The following is an 18,499-nucleotide window of genomic DNA, read 5'->3' as shown; positions in this document are numbered from 1 at the left end:
GTTCTTTTGAAGATGACATTGTTGTGAAAGTGTAGGTACACGGACCCACAACAGGGGGCGCAATGAACGGACAATGGAGAAAGGTAAAGAACAAGTTTTACTGTTGTGAGATGAGCACAACTAATACAACAATTAACAATTTGGAGGTGTAAGCCGAAATCTGCTGGTGTCGTGTGGGCAGGCCCGAAGGTAGGAGACGTCCGTCCTAGTCGAACCGGAACCACCCAGATCTCCTCTGCCACCGAAACCCAGAAGTACTGGAACCGCCAAGTCCCGAATTCCCAGGTGGCCACTGCCTTCGCTCGTCGGATCCGGTACTGCTGGCGGAAAAGAGCACAAACACACAGGTAGGGATGCGACCGCACCCAGCAGATGGAGAGGGGCGAAGCCGCCTCCACCTCTTGTTACACTGAAGCAGGAAAGGGGAGTACTTATCCAAACACTTGGTCTCCAATAGTCCGCTGTCCTGAAAGGTTTATCAAGTATTGTCAAAAACACAGAATATGCTGCAGAGGTGATTACCTTAAACTCAAGGCGATATCTCGGCACTGAGGTGGAGACGCTGTCCTGCTGATATACCTCCGTGCTGAGTGCAGTCAGCTGTGTCCAGTAATGGGTGACAGCTGTCACCCTGGCTGCTCTCGTCGGCGGCAGCGCCCTCTGGTGCCTGGAGCCCGCACTCCAGGCAGGGCGCCCTCTGGTGGTGGTGGGCCAGCAGTACCTCCTCTTCAGCGGCCCACACAACAGACATGCTGGCATTTTGTTTCTTGTTGGAAAAAAAGATAAATGTTTAAAAAACATACAGCATTGTTTTCGCCAACAACATGGTCTTGTATAATTAATAAGAAGATGGATTTTATGTAATCAGATTATACAGTCATTTATTATGAGTGATCATCAATAACTGTGTGTTGTCATGCCCCCAAGGTGCTGCTTTTTTTGTTTTAGTTGAAAGATATTTGTGACTTGGTAATTGATTGGATTCTTTCATGAGATGAAAAAAACCAAACATTTCACAGTAATGTACGAGGGCTGTCCATAAAGTATAGGTCCTTTTTATTTTTTTTCAAAAACTATATGGATTTCATTCATATGTTTTTACGTCAGACATGCATGAACCCTCGTGCGCATGCGTGAGTTTTTCCACGCCTGTTGGTGACGTCATTCGCCTGTGAGCACTCCTTGTGGGAGGAGTCGTCCAGCCCCTCGTCGGAATTCCTTTGTCTGAGAAGTTGCTGAGAGACTGGCGCTTTGTTTGATCAAAATTTTTTCTAAACCTGTGAGACACATCGAAGTGGACATGGTTCGAAAAATTAAGCTGGTTTTCAGTGAAAATTTTAACGGCTGATGAGAGATTTTGAGATGACACTGTCGCTTTAAGGACTTCCCACGGTGCGAGACGTCGCGCTGCGCTCTCAGGCGGCGTCATCAGCCTGTGTCAAGCTGAAAACCTCCACATTTCAGGCTCTATTGATCCAGGACGTCGTGAGAGAACAGAGAAGTTTCAGAAGAAGTCGGTTTCAGCATTTTATCCGGATATTCCACTGTTAAAGGAGATTTTTTTAATGAAAGACGTGCGGACGGATCCGCGCGTGGGGATGCAGCCGACGCGGAGCGGCGGCACAGGAAAAACACCTCCGTGTTGATAACCATTTGTAAAATCCAGGCGGCTTTTGATGGCTTTCAGTGGAGTGAGTATATGAGAAATTGTTTAACAGCTGGACATGTTCCAACTTGTCCTTAACCCTTCCAACGGAGGTGTTTTTCCTGTGGCGGAGCGTCGCGGCGGCTGCGTCCCGACGCGCGGACCCATCCGCACGTCTTCTCTCACGACGTCCTGGATCAATAGAGCCTGAAATGTGGAGGTTTTCAGCTTGAAACAGGCTGATGATGCCGCCTGAGAGCGCTGAGCGATGTCTCACACTGTGGGAAGTCCTTAAAGCGACAGTGTCACCTCAAAATCTCTCATCAGCCGTTAAAATTTTCACTGAAAACCAGCTTAATTTTTCGAACCATGTCCACTTCGATGTGTCTCACAGGTTTAGAAAAAATTTTGATCAAACAAAGCGCCAGTCTCTCAGCAACTTCTCAGACAAAGGAATTCCGACGAGGGGCTGGACGACTCCTCCCACAAGGAGTGCTCACAGGCGAATGATGTCACCGACAGGCGTGGAAAAACTCACGCATGCGCACGAGGGTTCAAGCATGTCTGACGTAAAAACATATGAATGAAATCCATATAGTTTTTGAAAAAAATAAAAAGGACCTATACTTTATGGACAGACCTCGTATGACACTGCAAACTATATTAATGGAGAAATAAAATCAAATTACATTGTTAAAAAAAATTAGAAATTGGTGCAAAATAAATTCAGCTGGTCAGCACAGTGGTTTAGTGGTTAGCACTGACTGACTCACAGTGAGAAGGTACCAGGTTCACTTCTAAATTGTCCTTTTCTATGTGAAGTGTGCATGTTCTCCTCGTTATCTGTGTGGGTTCGCTCCAGGTGCTCTGGCTTCCTCGCACTTCCAAAGACATGCATTTTAGGCAAGTTGCTGAGCAGGTGTGTGTGAGAGAGAATGAATAAGTTCTCTGTCTGTATGTGTCACTCCTGTGACAGACTGGGATTAATTTTTTGATGATGCAACAACCAGGTGAGGTTTCAATTTTGAAGACCAGTTCTTTCAAGAGTAGGCTAGCAGAGGACTTTATTGATGGGTTAATTTCAAGAAGACCTTTTGTTTAGGCATGGCAACAGAAGTGGAAAAGTTAGTACTTTCGGCCTCTCCCTTTTTCACTTGGGGTCACCAGAGCAGCTCCGACATGGATCTGCATGTTTATTTGGCATATGTTTTTCATGGGATGCACTTCCTGGCAGCTCCACATCACATGGACAGTGGGCAGTGATGGCCTTGAACTGGGAACCTTGTGCTCTAGAAACAAGCATAACCAGTTGGTCACGGCAACAGAATCAGGTCTGCCAAATAAACAAACGAACAAAAACAAATTTTAAAGATGACAACACTTTCTTCCCATATGTGGAAAAGGTTTATTAATTTGTTTTCGTTTGGTTGGGTTTTGCTGTTTGGTAGACAAAAATCAGTTTTGGCATAAAACAGATACCATGTCCATTTTGTGCCAAACAGGGACAACAATGGTGTCAAAAGGCTATGTCTTGCTTCAGTTTGTTCAACAATTCTGAATCCTAGTGGTTTTAACAGTTTACACATTTATCACTGTCACAAACGTAAATCCACAGAGCTGGCTTGAATGAAATAACCATTTTGTGAAAAATGTGTACTGTAACTTGAAGTGAAAGCCTCCATCTGCCAAAAAATGATTTTATCCTCAATGCTGAATCTAAGTGCCTAAACGTGAACTCGTCCTCCAGAAATTATAAAGGTTTTTTTTTTCTCTTTTTTTTCACAATTTGTGTGTGATTATATTTTAAGACTTTTTATTACATATTGTTCTTATATAAGCATGTCTCATTTTTGTTTCAGAGCAGAAATAAACACTCTTATTGTGATGAATCAGTAGTCAGTGTCCGTTAGTCATATGTGTACATAAAAATTGCCAAATGAAACCTGTAAGCTACAGTCTTCCTCAGTACTGGTCTGCAGTACATACACCCCCCCCCCCCCCCCCCCCCCTTAAATCATGATTTAAATCACCGTAAAAAAATAAATAAATAAATAAATCAAAAAGCTCATCAAAAATTTTTTTTTTTCAGAAATTAGTACTTAACCCCTTAACGCCCATCGTCGCATATATGCTACAATCTCTGACTCAAATATGCAACTTACCGAATTGACCTGTATGCCTGTTGTCGCAAATTTGCAACATACCATCATTATTATTATAACATAAAGTCATTACCAGAATACCCAATATTACTATCTAGTTTTTGTGCAAAAGTGAAATTAATAATCTCAACATTATTTACCATCTACTTAAAGGCAAAAACACACACAAAACATTTTTTTATATACAGCTATATAAATTCGGGCATTAAGGGGTTAAAACATCACTGAAATATGAAATCAGTACCATTAATTAATGGTAATTATGGATACTTGGACAAATGATGACAGAATTCATTCATTCATTCATCTTCTATCGCTTTGTCCAATTAAGGGTCGCGGGGGGGGGCTGGAGCCTATCTCAAGTTTATTTCCTGGTAAGATCACAGGTGGTCTAACTAAAGGATTATCTCCAGCAGGGTCATGTTCAGTCATGCATGAATGGAGGTTTCATCTTCCACTGCTTCGTATGATAAGAAGGAAGCCTGAAAGTTGCAGCCTGAACATTCCATATAGCTAAGTAAGTACCAAAATAGGACTAAAATGCTTTTAAATATTGAACAATAACATTTTCCAAACCAAGAATTTCCATTCAGATAATGGAACATGTTAGTTGTAGTCATTATATTTAGCATGGAATAACCTTGTACATGCCCACCATTATGCTTGACCCAACGCTTTACTCTTCCTTTTTAGATATTTAGAAGCACCTTTGTATACTGGCATAGTTCTACCTTAGAACTGGAATATAATATATAAGATATACCTTACTGAATTTTCATGTCAATAAAGTATCGCCTCATTTAGAAGAGTAAAATAAACAAAAATGAAGACAGTGTATTTACATCAATAATGGTAAAAAAAAAAAAAAAAATCATGCCCCTCCCCTTTAGATATTTGCCTGCTCCAACAAACCAGGTTCAAATAAACAAGTGGGGCAGGGAGACACTCAAGACCAGGACTGAGAAACACGGAACTCATTCATTCAACATAAATGGGTCTACAAAAACAAATAGTGTCCACTGTAATCTGTATTTCAAATTCACAAAAGTTTGGGAGCATTTTAACCAAATTAAAGAATAAAATGTGCAATGCAAAATCTGCAAGGCAGAACTGCCTTCCACGGCAGTACAACGGCAATGCAGGAGCATCTGAGAAAGAAGTACGCTGTGGCTGATTCAGATGAAGAGGAACAGTCCTCTAAGTATAACTGGCTAGTTAACCACTCACGTTATTGTCTATAGTGAGCTACTTATAGTGATAGCTGTAAATGTTAACATTAACAATGATGATTTTATTAGCCTCATTAGCACATATGGTATGTGTTTGCTGTAAAGTTATAACAGCGATGTCATGCTTGAGTAGGAAATGTGATAACACTAATATTTTATAACGCTATGGTACAGTGCTAAAATGGAAGACTTTACCAAGCCAACAACTTGCACACCTCAGCAAGGAAACACCTTGACTGAAGCAATCTTGAACATGTTGGTGACTGACATGAGACCCCAGTCCATGGTTGGTGATCAAGATTTCAATTGTCTTTGTATTTTAGTTAGCACATACCTTAAACACTTCAAGCTTGAAGCCAATGATGGTTATACAAGAGCAGCTGCAAGCTGGTGCGACAAGCCACAATTTATGTATGATCCAATTCGTTGACTAATCGCAAAAATAATCAATGACGAGTCGATTATCAAAATAATCGTTTGTGGCAGCCCTAGTTACAGCCTTATTCTCAAAATTCTACACACAATACCTCATAATGAGGTGATTTTTTTTGTTATTGAGATTTTTACAAATTTTTTAAAAGATATAAAACCTAAGAAATGTTATGTACATAAGTATTCACAGCGTTTGCCATGAAGCTCAAAATTGAGCTCAGGTTCATCCCGTTTCCACTAATCATCCTTGAGATATTTCTACAGCTTAAATGGAGTCCACCTGGGGTAAATTCAGTTGATTGGACATGATTTGGAAAGGCACACACCTGTCTACATATAAGGTCCCACAGTTAACAGTGCTTGTCAGAGCACAAACCAACCATGAACTCAAATCTGGGGAAGGGTACAGAAACAATTCTGCTGCTTTGAAGGTCCCAATGAGCACAGTGGCCTCCATCATCCATAAATGGAAGAAGTTCAGATCCACCAGGAGCTGGCCCCCATCTAAACTGAGCGCTCGGTAGAGAATGGACTGAGTCAGTGAGGTGACCAAGAACCCGATGGACACTCTGTCAGAGCTCCAGCATTCCTCTGTGGCAAGAGGAGAACCTTCCGGAAGGACAACCATCTCTGCAATAATCCACCAATCAGGCCTGTATGGTAGAGTGGCCAGATGGAAGCCAATCCTTAGTAAAAGGCACATGGCAGCCAAAACAGTTTGCCAAAATGCACCTGAAGGACTCTCAGGCCATGAGAAACAAAATTTTCTGGTCTGATGAGACAAAGATTGAACTCATTGGCATGAATGGCAGGTGTCATGTTTGGAGGAAACCAGCTAACATCCCTACAGTGAAGCATGGTGGTGGCAGCATCATGATGTTTGGATGTTTTTCAGTGACAGGAAGTGGGAAACTGGTAAGGAAAGAGTAAGGGAAAGATGAATGCAGCAATATACAGAGACAACCTGGATGAAAACCTGCTCCAGAGCGCTCTTGACCTCAGACTGGAGCGACGGTTCATCTTTCAGTAGGACAATCACCCTAAGCACACAGCCAAGATATCAAAAGAGTGGCTTCAGGACAACTCTGTGAACATCGCTGAGTGGCCCAGCCAGAGCCCAGACCTGAATCCAATCTGAAAATGGCTGTGCACAGACGCTCCCCATCCAACCTGATGGAGCTTGAGAGGTGCTGCAAAGAGGAATGGACAAAACTGCCCAAAGATAGGTGCACCAAGCGTGTGGCATCATATTCAAGAAGACGTGAGGCTGTAATTGCTGTCAAAGGTCCACCCACAAAGTATTGAGCAGTGGCTGTGAATACTTAAATAATAATAATAATAAATTTGCAAAAAAATTAATAGGATGCCGTTTCAGGGCCACATTGATTTTTTTTTATTTTTTTTTTAAAGACTGAGAATAAAGTTGTAATATTACGAGAATAAAGTAATTAAAAAAGAGGCGATTTTGGGAGCTATTAATCACAACTACAGGTGAAGTCTGTGTAGTTCTTACTCCGGAATGATGAGCAAACCTTGCAATACAATAGAACACTATCCTTTTGTGACCATTAAGAGAAACTGGATCATACATGACAGGAATCAAACGATCATTTCAGCAACGTTTGCCCATTTGATCTCTGACTCCTCCAAGGTCAAGGTCGTTGGAGTCAAAGATCAAAATGTGACTTTAAACTTGGCACACATATGTATTTTTAAGTGTTTCATTCTGATTTTCTTACACCTTCGTGGGTTCTGGAACAGACCAGGTCAGGTCAAATTTGCTAATGGCTAGTCAGTGGGTCAAGGTCATTGGGGTCAAAGATTTCACTTCAACTTGCACCAAATTTGAGACACATATGGAAGCGGGTTCTGGAATTGACCAGGAAGGTCAAATATGTAAAAGGTCAATTACTGAGACCAAGGTCATGTCTGCTTATCTGTTTGCTGTCTTACTCCTGCCAGGTCCTTTTGCTGATTTCTACCAAACTTGGTATGTGAATGAAGGTTAACCCCAAAATGCCAGCGACCATCTTAGAAATGTCACCCCTTTGAGTCTGGTCTGCTTGAGGTTTCTTCCTAAGAGGGAATTTTTCCTTACCACTGTTGCTCTGGGGTTAGTCACGTCAGACCTTACTTGTGTGAAGCGCCTTGAGGCAACTCTGGTGTGATTTGGCGCTATATAAATGCAAATAAATTGAAAAAAAAAACTGAAACTGATAGAAATCTCTCTGCTTCCCTGTTGACTTACTGCTGGTGAACTAATGCCTCAGAAGCAGTTATTTCCGTCTGATTCTGTTTTTCTCCCTGTCCGAGATACTGCTGAGACGTTCAACAGATGTTGGGCCTGCACCTCAGGGTGCCAGATTGACCTCAGGATGCTATGCCTGTTGCATCAATGACTGGATGCCCTACCTGGTTGGTACCTACCGGTTATGGAATTGGGCACACATAGATTAAAGAGCCAAGATGGACTGCTATTTCATTTCAATTAAGGACTCTGTTTTTGGTTGCTCTTCTGTTTTCCATTTCTTCCATTTGTTAAGAACTTGTAAAAACCTTGTAACTCTTAGAGGGATTACCCACTGCTTAGGCCATTCTGAGTCTGGTCTGCTTGAGGTTTCTTTCTCATTATCACCAAAGGGAGTTTTTTTTCCTTACCACTGCTGCCTGCGTGCTTGCTCAGGGGGATTGGTAAGGTTAGATCTTACTCGTGTGAAGCCCCTCAAGGCAGCATTGTTGTGATTTGGTGTTATAACAAATAAAATAAATTTGGTAAAATAAAGAAATAAATAAAATAAAAGCCTATATAAAGTGAAATCCTGATCACCTCTAAAATTCCGTGGAGTCTTCCATGTCCTAATATCTTTTTGTGAGAATCTGAAGTAGTTTGATGTAATCCTTAAAAGCCTGTAAAGTGAAACTTGATCCAGAGTCCAGATCACCTCAAAAATTTAAGGGAGCCTTCCATGGAGTAACATCTATCTTTGGTGCAAATTTGGTGAGGTAGTTTTGATGTAATTCTTCAAAGCCTATATAAAGTGAAATCTTGATCCAGAATCCGGATCACCTCCAAAATTTGATGGAGTCTTCCATGGCCTAATATCTACAAATTTCGTCAAAATCCATGCAGTAGTTTTGACGTAATCCTGCTAACAGACAGACAGACAAATAAATGCAGATGATTTTATTATGTCCTCACTGCAGATTGTTAATGTTCTGCAACACATCTCTATACGGAGTATTTCCTTACTCCGGCTGAAACATTTCCATATGGCTTTCAAATGCTACTGGACCACAACACTTTTGATGAAGTCATTCTCTCAATTTTGCTAAAGAGAATTGAAAATTCTCTTGGTGTCAAACTGATGATGCTCAGAGTTTTAATTGCAACTCAGACATATCAATCAATCAATCAACTTTTTTCTTGTATAGCGCCAAATCACAACAAACAGTTGCCCCAAGGCGCACATATGATCACATGACACCTGTTTCTGTAAACATGAGAGCTGATTTTTGGGGTTTGTTTGTTGTTTTGTTTTTGTTTTTTACTTACTTTTTAACTACATAAGGGCTTCCTCAGGAAGTCCCAAAGTTTTTTTTAAGCCTGCTTCACTCACATGCTTTTTATTTGTTTATTTATTTATTTATTTATTTGAACTATTGGACTGATTGAGACTCATGATGTCTGGCGAGAACACAAAGGAACAAGAGGCTATGAGTGTGTACCCCATAACCCTCAGTGGCCCAGTGCCTTGGGGCTTCAGGCTGCAGGGTGGCAAGGGCTTCAGCATGCCCTTCACTGTGTCAAGGCTGACCCCAGGCGGGAAAGCAGCTCAGAACAGAATTGGGGTAGGTGACTGAGTTGTGTCTATTGGTGATGCCGTTGGAGAGGACATGACCCATGTTGAGGTGTAAACAAGATCAGAACAGCAACAGACTCCCTCACCCTCAGCAAGCTTTTAAAAGGGGTAGTGACCAGAAGGATTCAGTTGTCCTGGCTTCTGTTCAGCCAAAGTACTCGTTTGCCTCCAGCACAACCATTAACAAGATGGCAAGGTCTTTTACATCAGGTGGTGGTAGTGCCAACTCAGGATCTGCTATTAAACACATGGCCTACTCACCTAAGCTTAGTGCAGGGCCATGTCAGTGTGCAGCAGCCACAGAATGGCCTTGAGCCAAGTCTTTCACCTGCCAGGGCCCAGGCAGCAGATAAACCAGATGCTTCTAAGACTGCAGGAGGCAGCGCAGCTCCTTTCTGCCAACCCTTTCTGACCCCAGTTTCGCAGACCGTTTTGGTCCAGATAAGACCAACATCGTCCTGACCCAGCACCAGCAGGCGGTCAGGCCGATGCCTGTGGAGAGTCGCAGTTCTATCCTGCAGGCAGCACAGCAGCCACCTGAAGACAGCGGTCCTTGAGGAGGGTGGCTTTTTTTGAGTAAAGAGTCTCCGTCTACTGTACCAAGTGTCACGATAACAGATACGCCCCAACCTGTGCCAAGTGCAAAAAGAAGATCTCAGGGGAAATCATGCATGCACTGAAGACGACCAACCAAGTTTTTTACATGAAGGAGGGTGAACCCTACTGTGAGAGAGACTACGAGAAGATGTTTGGCACGAAGTGCCATGGCTGTGACTTTAAGATTAATGCCGGCGATCGTTTCTGGAGGCTCTGGGGTACAGCTGGCATGATACGTGCTTCGTCTGTGCCATGGAGGGGAAGACATTCTACTCCAAAAAGGATAAGTCACTGTGCAAGGGCCATGCCTTTGCTCCAGTGTGAGCGTGAGCTCGCTTCATCTTCTGATAAAACACCCGTTTTTTCTACCACACTAAAATGTCAAAATTCACACAACATGAAAAACAGAATAAATTGAATTAAAAGATTAAAAAGCACAAGAATAAAACATAAAAAGTAAAAGAATAAAAAACACAAAATAAAATACTAATGATAAAACAGGGAAAATAGATGGGTCTTTAATCGAGACTTAAAAATCTCCACAGAATCCAACTGCTGTAACTCCGCAGGGAGATCATTCCACAGAGCCGGGCGCAATAAGGCTCTGTGACCCGCAGACTTTTTATTCAACCCAGGAACCCACAGCAGTCCTGCACCCTGCAAACGCAAAGCCCGTGCCGCCACTTCGGGATCAACCAGGTCAGCCAGGTAGGGAGGTGCCAGTCCGTGAACAATTTTATAGGCCAGTAATAGCACCTTAAAATCTGATCTCAGAGAGACAAGAAGCCAATGAAGGGATGCCAGAACTAATAGTTAAACCACTTTATTTCTTATTACCATTGTACCACAGATATGGAAGATGGTCACAGTTACCCCAATTTTTAAGGGGGGGTGACAAAAATAATATTAATAACTACAGACCAATTAGCATACTGTCAGTCTTTCTAAAGTCCTTGAAAAGTGGGTTACCAAGCAACTGATTCAACATCTACAAAGTGGCCAAACTACTCTGCATCCCATGCAATTTGGTTTTCGTACCTACCATTCAACTGAGACTGCCATAACAATGTTCATGGAAAAAGTGAAAAGTCTTTTGGATAAAAACAATTGTGTAGGAGCAGTTTTCTTAGATTTGCGCAAAGCATTTGATCTAGTGAATATTTTATTATTAAAGTTGCAATCTTTTAATTTTTCTGAGCATGCCATAAAATGGATGGCATCTTATTTATCAAATAGAAAACAAGCCACCATGGTAAATGGTATTAAATCCCCCTACTTAGATTGTGCACTAGGAGTCCCCCAAGGATCTATCTTGGGGCCCAGTTTATTTTCATTATTCATTAATGACCTACCAAGTGTTTGTGGACATATAACTTTACGCTGATGATACAGTAATCTACACAAGTGCAAGATCACTTGAGGCAGCAGCTCAAACTCTTACATCAGCCCTAAAGTATATTTCAAATTGGCTTAACGGATCATGTCTTAAATTAAACATACAGAAAACTGTCTGTATGTATTTTTCAAAAAAGACTTCCAATATAGAGCGCTCCCATGTGTACACTGGAGATGATGAACTGCAGTTAGTTAAAGAATTCAAATATTTGGGAGTGTTGCTGGACTCGACACTCTCCTTTAAAAATCATATTAAAATGATAACTAATATAATCAAATACAATGTGTTTAACTTCAACCAAATAAGGAGGTCAATGACAGATCAAGCAGCTATGTTGTTCTTGCACTGTACAATTTTTTTCTCATGTAGGTTACTGCATAACCAGCTGGTCTCTCACAGGTGTGACAATTTTAAAACCGATTGAAAGGCTTTATAAAAGAGCACTGAAAATTTTAGATAAAAGACCATTTTCATATAATCACTGCAAAATTTTAACAAAGTATAACTTATTTAGTTTTGAAAATTTTATAAAATTTAAAAATGCTTGTCTAATATATAAAATTTTACATGGGTTGGCCCCTCCACGTCTTACAAACTATATTAAATATAGAACAGTTGGTCCGAGGGTCACCAGGGTTATGAGTAGAGGGAACTGTGAAGTGTCTGTGCGAAAAACAGCTTTTGCACAAAATGGTCTGTCCTACAAAGGCAGTGCCCAATGGAACGCTTTGCCAACTACAGTGAGAGAGGCTCCAAGCATTAAAGCCTTCAAAAGTCACTTAAAGGAGTGGCTCAAATCAAATAAAAAATGTGAGCATTATGAACTCAATTGTAGAAACTAAGAAGAACTGTAGGGAATGTGCAATGCACTACAGCACTTTATAAATTATTGTTTTTAAAGTTATGGTTTTTAAAATATATAAATGTATGAAATTAGACTTGCAGTTTTAATTAACTTATTCTAATTGAATTGTACATAGTTTTTTTTTTTTTTAAACTGTGTGTCCTCCTTTGACTGAATTTGTGCAAGCTAACCTTCATGCTCAGATCATGTCAGTGTCCTTTTGTTTCCTGTTTTTTGTCTAGTCAGTGTCTTGTTGTAGTAGTTGGTGACCCCTGTGTAATGTAGTTTGTTGTATTGTAAGCTCCTGTGATGTTTGTGTGTTTTTACTGTAAATTGTTTAATTCTTATAGTCTTTCAGGGACTACAGATGGAAATTAGCCCATGGCTATAATCTGACATATTTACACTTTGTGTTCATTAATATTTGTCCCTTTTAAATAAATAAATGAAAATGAAATGAAATTACTGTAAGTTCTTGCATACTTGTTTAATGACATCACTGACTTTATTGTCATATTTAATGAGTTACACAAAAAAGAATTCTTGCGGTTCTGCTCGCTGTGTCCCCGTTCAGTCTGAACAGAGTTGAAGTGTCTTGAGAGTGGACGAGCCACGGATAATCCTGCGTACGGAGTGCACCGTACCTCGGTTCAATCACTGGCTCTCTTTGCAGTACCCGTCCATGTAACAGGGTGTCCAGCAATGCAAAGCCATTTTGATCCACTCGACCCCCTGAGCCTCTTCATGTAAACGCTTTAGCTCTAGCGAACAAGAACCCGTACTTCAGTTAATAAGTGTAATTTGACTTGAGGGGAAGTGATGGTCTAGTAGTTAAGCGTTGGGCTTGAGACTAGAGGATCCTTGGTTCAAATCCCAGCCTGACCGGAAAATCACTAAGGGCCCTTGGGCAAGGTCCTTAGTCCCCTAGTTGCTCCCGGTGTTTAATGAGTGCCTTGTATGGCAGCACCCTAACATCGGGATGAATGTGAGGCATTATTGTAAAGCACTTTGAGCATGTGATGCAGATGGAAAAAAAAACGCTATATAAATGCAGTCCATTTACATTTATCTGCCCATATCTGTGGTACATGCAGGGAAACTGTTTTTGGTCCTGTTCATCAGTGTGTGAACAAAATAGGTCCAAGAATTTTGATTTGGACAACACTTAAGGCACTTTTCTACTACACAGAAGTAGCACTACTCGGCTCTACATTGGTTCCAGGCATGTCCTTTTCTACTACAATAGTACCTCTTCAACATGGGCAGGGTCAGCAGAGCAAACTGCAGTGATGACGTTTTATACGCGACACAAACAAACAATGGCGGACTCCGCATGTTTGCTGCTCTGTGAGTTTTAAGAGAAAGTTGCTGGCAATGAGACGAAACACACTTGAAAAGTACAGAAGACTGGGAATTCATACAACAATATGAAGATGAGAAGATACGAGCTGCGAGAGATGAAGAGACAAAGCATGACGGTAAGCTAATCTTTACTTCGTAATAAGTAATAACTGCAGGCTGTCGCTATTAAGTATTAAAATTGTGGTTGTCAAAATAAAGCGTAAATTTAGATTAATTACAGTACCTGTCACACCTTCAGTCACACTTTGCTCTGTTTTGATTTGACGTCAATGACTTGGTCTGTAAATGAAGACGCGTTTCTGAGAGCAATAAATGTGTTGGATGTCAATACTTTTTATACTAAAGTAACTTACTTTGATAACTTATTGTTAAATCTCAAACGTGGGAGTTTGTGCGTTTACTGACGTTCATGCACAAAATGTTAATTCAGTTTTAATGACCGTTAATTAACGTTGTCACTGAACTCGAACAGGTTAAAACCCATTAAAAACGTTTCATTTGTTTTTCATCCAGATTTTAATGTTCAATGGACAAATTTAAATAAGAAAAATCACATAAAATAATTATTAAAGGCATCATATTGTGCAGAAAGAATCAGCTTCCAAACTCCCACAATTCTGTTTTTACAGGCATTCTTTATAATATAGCCTTTTATTGTCATTGTACACATACAATGAAATTTGTCTGCATTAACCCATCCAAATTACAGTTAGACACTTCTCCCAATTTAAGATCAATTTACAGCTTGTTTAATGCCTGCTTGATGTGTAACAGAAATAACCCAGATCCTGTTTACCAGATTATTAAATGCCCCAAACATACACAGATTTTTTTTAACATCTTGCAATTAAATGATTCATTTCGATTACTATTCACAACCCTGTAATCAATTACATTATTTTTAAATAACAGCACTAATTAAAATATGTATGCTGTATGTGTTTTCAGATGGTTTTCTCAGAGACACCACTGCAAAAGTTCATGCCACGGAATGGAATACTTTGGTCATCATTTGCCTCCATGTTATATACCATTATGTTTCATTGTGAATTTTGAATAAACTTTTGTACTTTTTGCTAAATGTCTCCACTTTGTGTAACATTAGTTTGATTTGTAAAAGTTACCAAGGTTTACTGATTTAAATTAATGCTAAGCCGTTAAGCAAAATCAAGTAGTAAAAAAATAAGTTTTACATTTAATGGGGTCCTAAATGTAAATGGAAGTAAACAGACAGTAAAACTGGTTGTTCAAAATATCTGAATTAATTACTTCTGGTTTGGTATAAGTCATCCAGCAGAATTATACACCACAGTACAATAGTTTGTGGTAAAATGTTACATCACATCAAACTCTAAACCTCGTATAGCCAGAATTCCTGATGTAATGGTGCTATCACTGAAATAACTAAACCTTTTCATCTTAAATACCATTTGCTAAAATCTCAGTTTAGACATGATTATTCCAGCATCTTGTAAAGATTAACCAGGTGTAGTGTGCAGTGTCTTCTGGAGTAGCAAACTCCCAAATTAAAATTCTTAAAGAAATGAACCATCATCGTACCAAAACGTCAATGACAAAATGTTTTTTACTGTTGACACAGCCAGAAATGACAAATTATGATACAATCACATAAGTCAAATTGTTTACTGCAACTAAAAGAAGACCAACTGCCAAAAATCTGTGCAACACAAACTATACAAAAGTTCCATGTGTCTATAGTCCTGGGGTGGGGGCGTAAGACACACGCCCCGGTCATGCATCATGTGGATAAGCTCGCCCAGCACGTCAAGGATTGCCCGATTAACGCAGCTTCCACCTCCGTTGCTTCTCGAGGATAAGTCGGGGTGTGTCGATCAACTGAACCCAGTTCAGCTTCAACCTCAACATCGCTGGATGGATAGATTCTCCTGCTGGAACAGGCTCCTTTTTCCTCTTGCCTGGACAATAATGAAGTAGAAATGGGAAAGTGATGCACCAAAGCAAGTTTAAAAAAAATTATAATTATATATATATATATATATATATATAATAAATCCCGCCCCCCCCAAAAAAACTTTCAGTTTCTGTATGATCATTCTCCAGAGTTTCAGTTATCTTGGTCACTTTGGATAAAAGTATTTTCAAAATTATGCTCCAACAATCACACCCATTTGAAAGAACATGACTTTTATGCAAAGCAACTATACAAGGGTCTATTAGAAAAGTATCCGACCTTATTATTTTTTTCAAAAAACCATATGGATTTGAATCACGTGTGATTGCGTCAGCCAAGCTTGAACCCTCGTGCGCATGCGTGAGTTTTTCCACGCTGTCGGTTGTGTCAGTCGCCTGTGAGCAGGCTTTGAGTGAGGAGTGGTCCAGCCCCCTCAGCGGATTTTCATTGTCAGGAAATGGCGGAATGATTTTGTTTTTTTCCATCAGAATTTTTTCAGAAACTGTTAGAGACTGGCAGCTGGAAACCATTAGAAAAAATTTATCTGGCTTTCGGTGAAAATTTTACGGGCTTCACAGAGAATAAGGACTGTTACTACAGCTTTAAGGACGCTCGGCGCGCCGCACTCCGTGCCGCCATCGAGAGCCACAACCACCGGATCATTTCTAAACGGATGGCTCTGTGGATCCGAGACCGTCGTGTGCACTTTCTCTGGTTATCACAAGAGCTGGACATCAACCATTTTCCCGGCAGATTCACTTTTAACATGAGATTTTGTCATGGAAAGCCGAGCGAGGCTTCGCGCATCACGACCGATTTGCTGATGGAGCGAGACAAAACCACCTCTGTTTTGGTCACAGAACGGCTTTGAGATGGCGTTCAGACAGCTGTCGGTGGTTTTTCCATCGAGTGATCTATCCGAGAAATTGTGGATGTCCTAGAACATTTCCTGTGAGGCTTCAATCACGGTGTTGCTTTGCGCCATGCGGCACCGCCGCTGCGTGCGATTCCTCCGCACGCTGTCTCAATGTGCCGAAAAAGTGCTGATGTCCACGTCTTTTCACAATCCTGTGCTACTCAGACGATGATCCCGGATAAAAACACAGCGTCCAATTTGGGAAATGAACGGCACATTCCACTGTTACAGGAGTTTTGTCATGGAAAGAGGAGCGGAGGCTTCGCGCGGTGCCGCATGGCGCACAGCAACGCCGTGATGAAGCCTCACGGAACTGTTCTGGCCATGTCCAGCACATCCACAATTTCTGGTCGTTCAGCCCTGTCCTATGGCGCTTCGGAGCGCGGCAGGCCCCACAGCCGCTGGAGGCCATCCTTAAAAGTGACAGTAACACTCCTTATTCTCTACCAAGCCCGTAACATTTCACAGAAAGCCAGATACATTTTTCTAATGGTTTCCAGCTGCCAGTCTCTAACAGTTTCTGAAAAAATTCTGATGGAAAAAAAGCCCAAATCATTCCGCCCATTCCTGACAATGAAATCCGCAGAGGGGGTGGACCACTCCTCACTCAAAGCCTGCTCACAGGCGAATGACGCAACCGACAGGCGTGGAAAAAACTCACGCATGCGCACGAGGGTTCAAGCTTGTCTGATGCAATCACACGTGATTCAAATCCATATGGTTTTTGAAAAAAATCATAAGGTCGGATACTTTTCTAATAGACCTCGTGTATATATATATATATATATATATATATATATATATAATATATAGATTATATATATAATAGATATATATATATATATACACACACACACACATACATATACGAGGTCTGCAATGAAAAAAGTGGTCCTTTTTATTTTTTTTTTAAATAAATTGATTTGATTCATATGTTTTTACGTCAGACAAGCTTGAACCCTCGTGCGCATCCGTGAGTTTTTTCACGCGTGTCGGTGACATCATATGCCTGTGGCAGGCCTTGAGTGAGGAGTGCTCCCACCCCGCCCTTCGGAATCTCTTTGTCTGAATAGCCGCTGCGGACGGCGCGCGTTGCTTTATTAACATTTTTTCTGGACCGTGAGGGATATCCGAGTGGACACTATTCGAGAAATTAAGCTGGTTTTCGGTGAAAAGTTTAAACGGCTGATGAGAGATTAGGGGGGTGTTTCTGTCGCTGTAAGGACTTCCCACGGAGCGGGACGTCGCGCAGCGCTTCCAGGCGCCGTCGTCAGCCTGTTTCGACCTGGAAAACACCTAATTTAAGGCTTAATTCCACCCAGAACGTCGTGAGAGAACAGAGAAGATTCAGAAGAGGCCGGCATGAGGACTTTATGCGGACATTCCACTGTTTAAGGACATTTTGTAATGAAAGACGTGCGTGCAAATTCGCAGAGTCGTTTTCCGTGCGACTCGGCGAATCTGTGTGCGCGCGGACAGGAATAGAACAACACTCCGTGTTGAAACCATTTGTAAAATTCAGGCGGCTTTTGATGGCTCTTCAACAAGTGAGTAACTGAGAAATTGTTTAACAGCTTGGGCATGTTTCAACGGAGGTGTTTTTCCTGTCGCGACGCCCCGCAGTCGGGTCCGGCCAGACATGCGACTCTGCCCGCACGTTTTTCATTACAAAATGTCCGTTAACAATGGAATGTCCGAATAAACTCCTCATGCCGACTTCTTCTGAAAGTTCTCTGTTCTCTGACGACTTACTGGGTCAACAGAGCCTGAAATGTGGAAGTTTTCAACTTGAAAAGGCGAGACGCTGCCGCCTTGAAGCGCAGATCGTCGTCAGGCGCCGTGGGCCATCCTTAAAGCGACACTACCAGACCAAAATCTCTCATCAGCCGTTAAAATTTTTAACGAAAACCAGCTGAATTTATCGAATGGTGTCCACTCAGTTGTGCCTTACAGTTTTTGAAAACATTTTTATCAAACAAAGCAGCAGTCTCTGAGCCATTCCTAAACAATGAAAAAACGACGAGAGGGTGGGCCACTCCTCACTCAAAGACTGCCCACAGGCGAATGACGTAACCGACAGGCGTGAAAAAACTCTCGCATGTCCACAAGGGTTCAAGCATGTC

At 41.3% G+C, this 18,499-nt stretch overlaps 1 protein-coding gene and 1 pseudogene across 1 annotated transcript in view; one reads left to right on the top strand and one right to left on the bottom strand.

The window, feature by feature from the left end:
• The window catches only part of sik2b (salt-inducible kinase 2b), a 198,607-nt gene that overhangs the window by 135,058 nt on the left and 45,050 nt on the right, over positions 1–18,499 (bottom strand).
• On the top strand, positions 9,044–10,273 carry LOC117509584 (annotated as a pseudogene).

This window comes from Thalassophryne amazonica, chromosome 4 (genome assembly GCF_902500255.1).
Source record: "Thalassophryne amazonica chromosome 4, fThaAma1.1, whole genome shotgun sequence".
In the NCBI taxonomy this organism is placed as follows: Eukaryota; Metazoa; Chordata; class Actinopteri; order Batrachoidiformes; family Batrachoididae; genus Thalassophryne; species Thalassophryne amazonica.
Note: the sequence above shows the minus strand (reverse complement) of the source record. Positions and strands in the feature narration are given on the sequence as shown.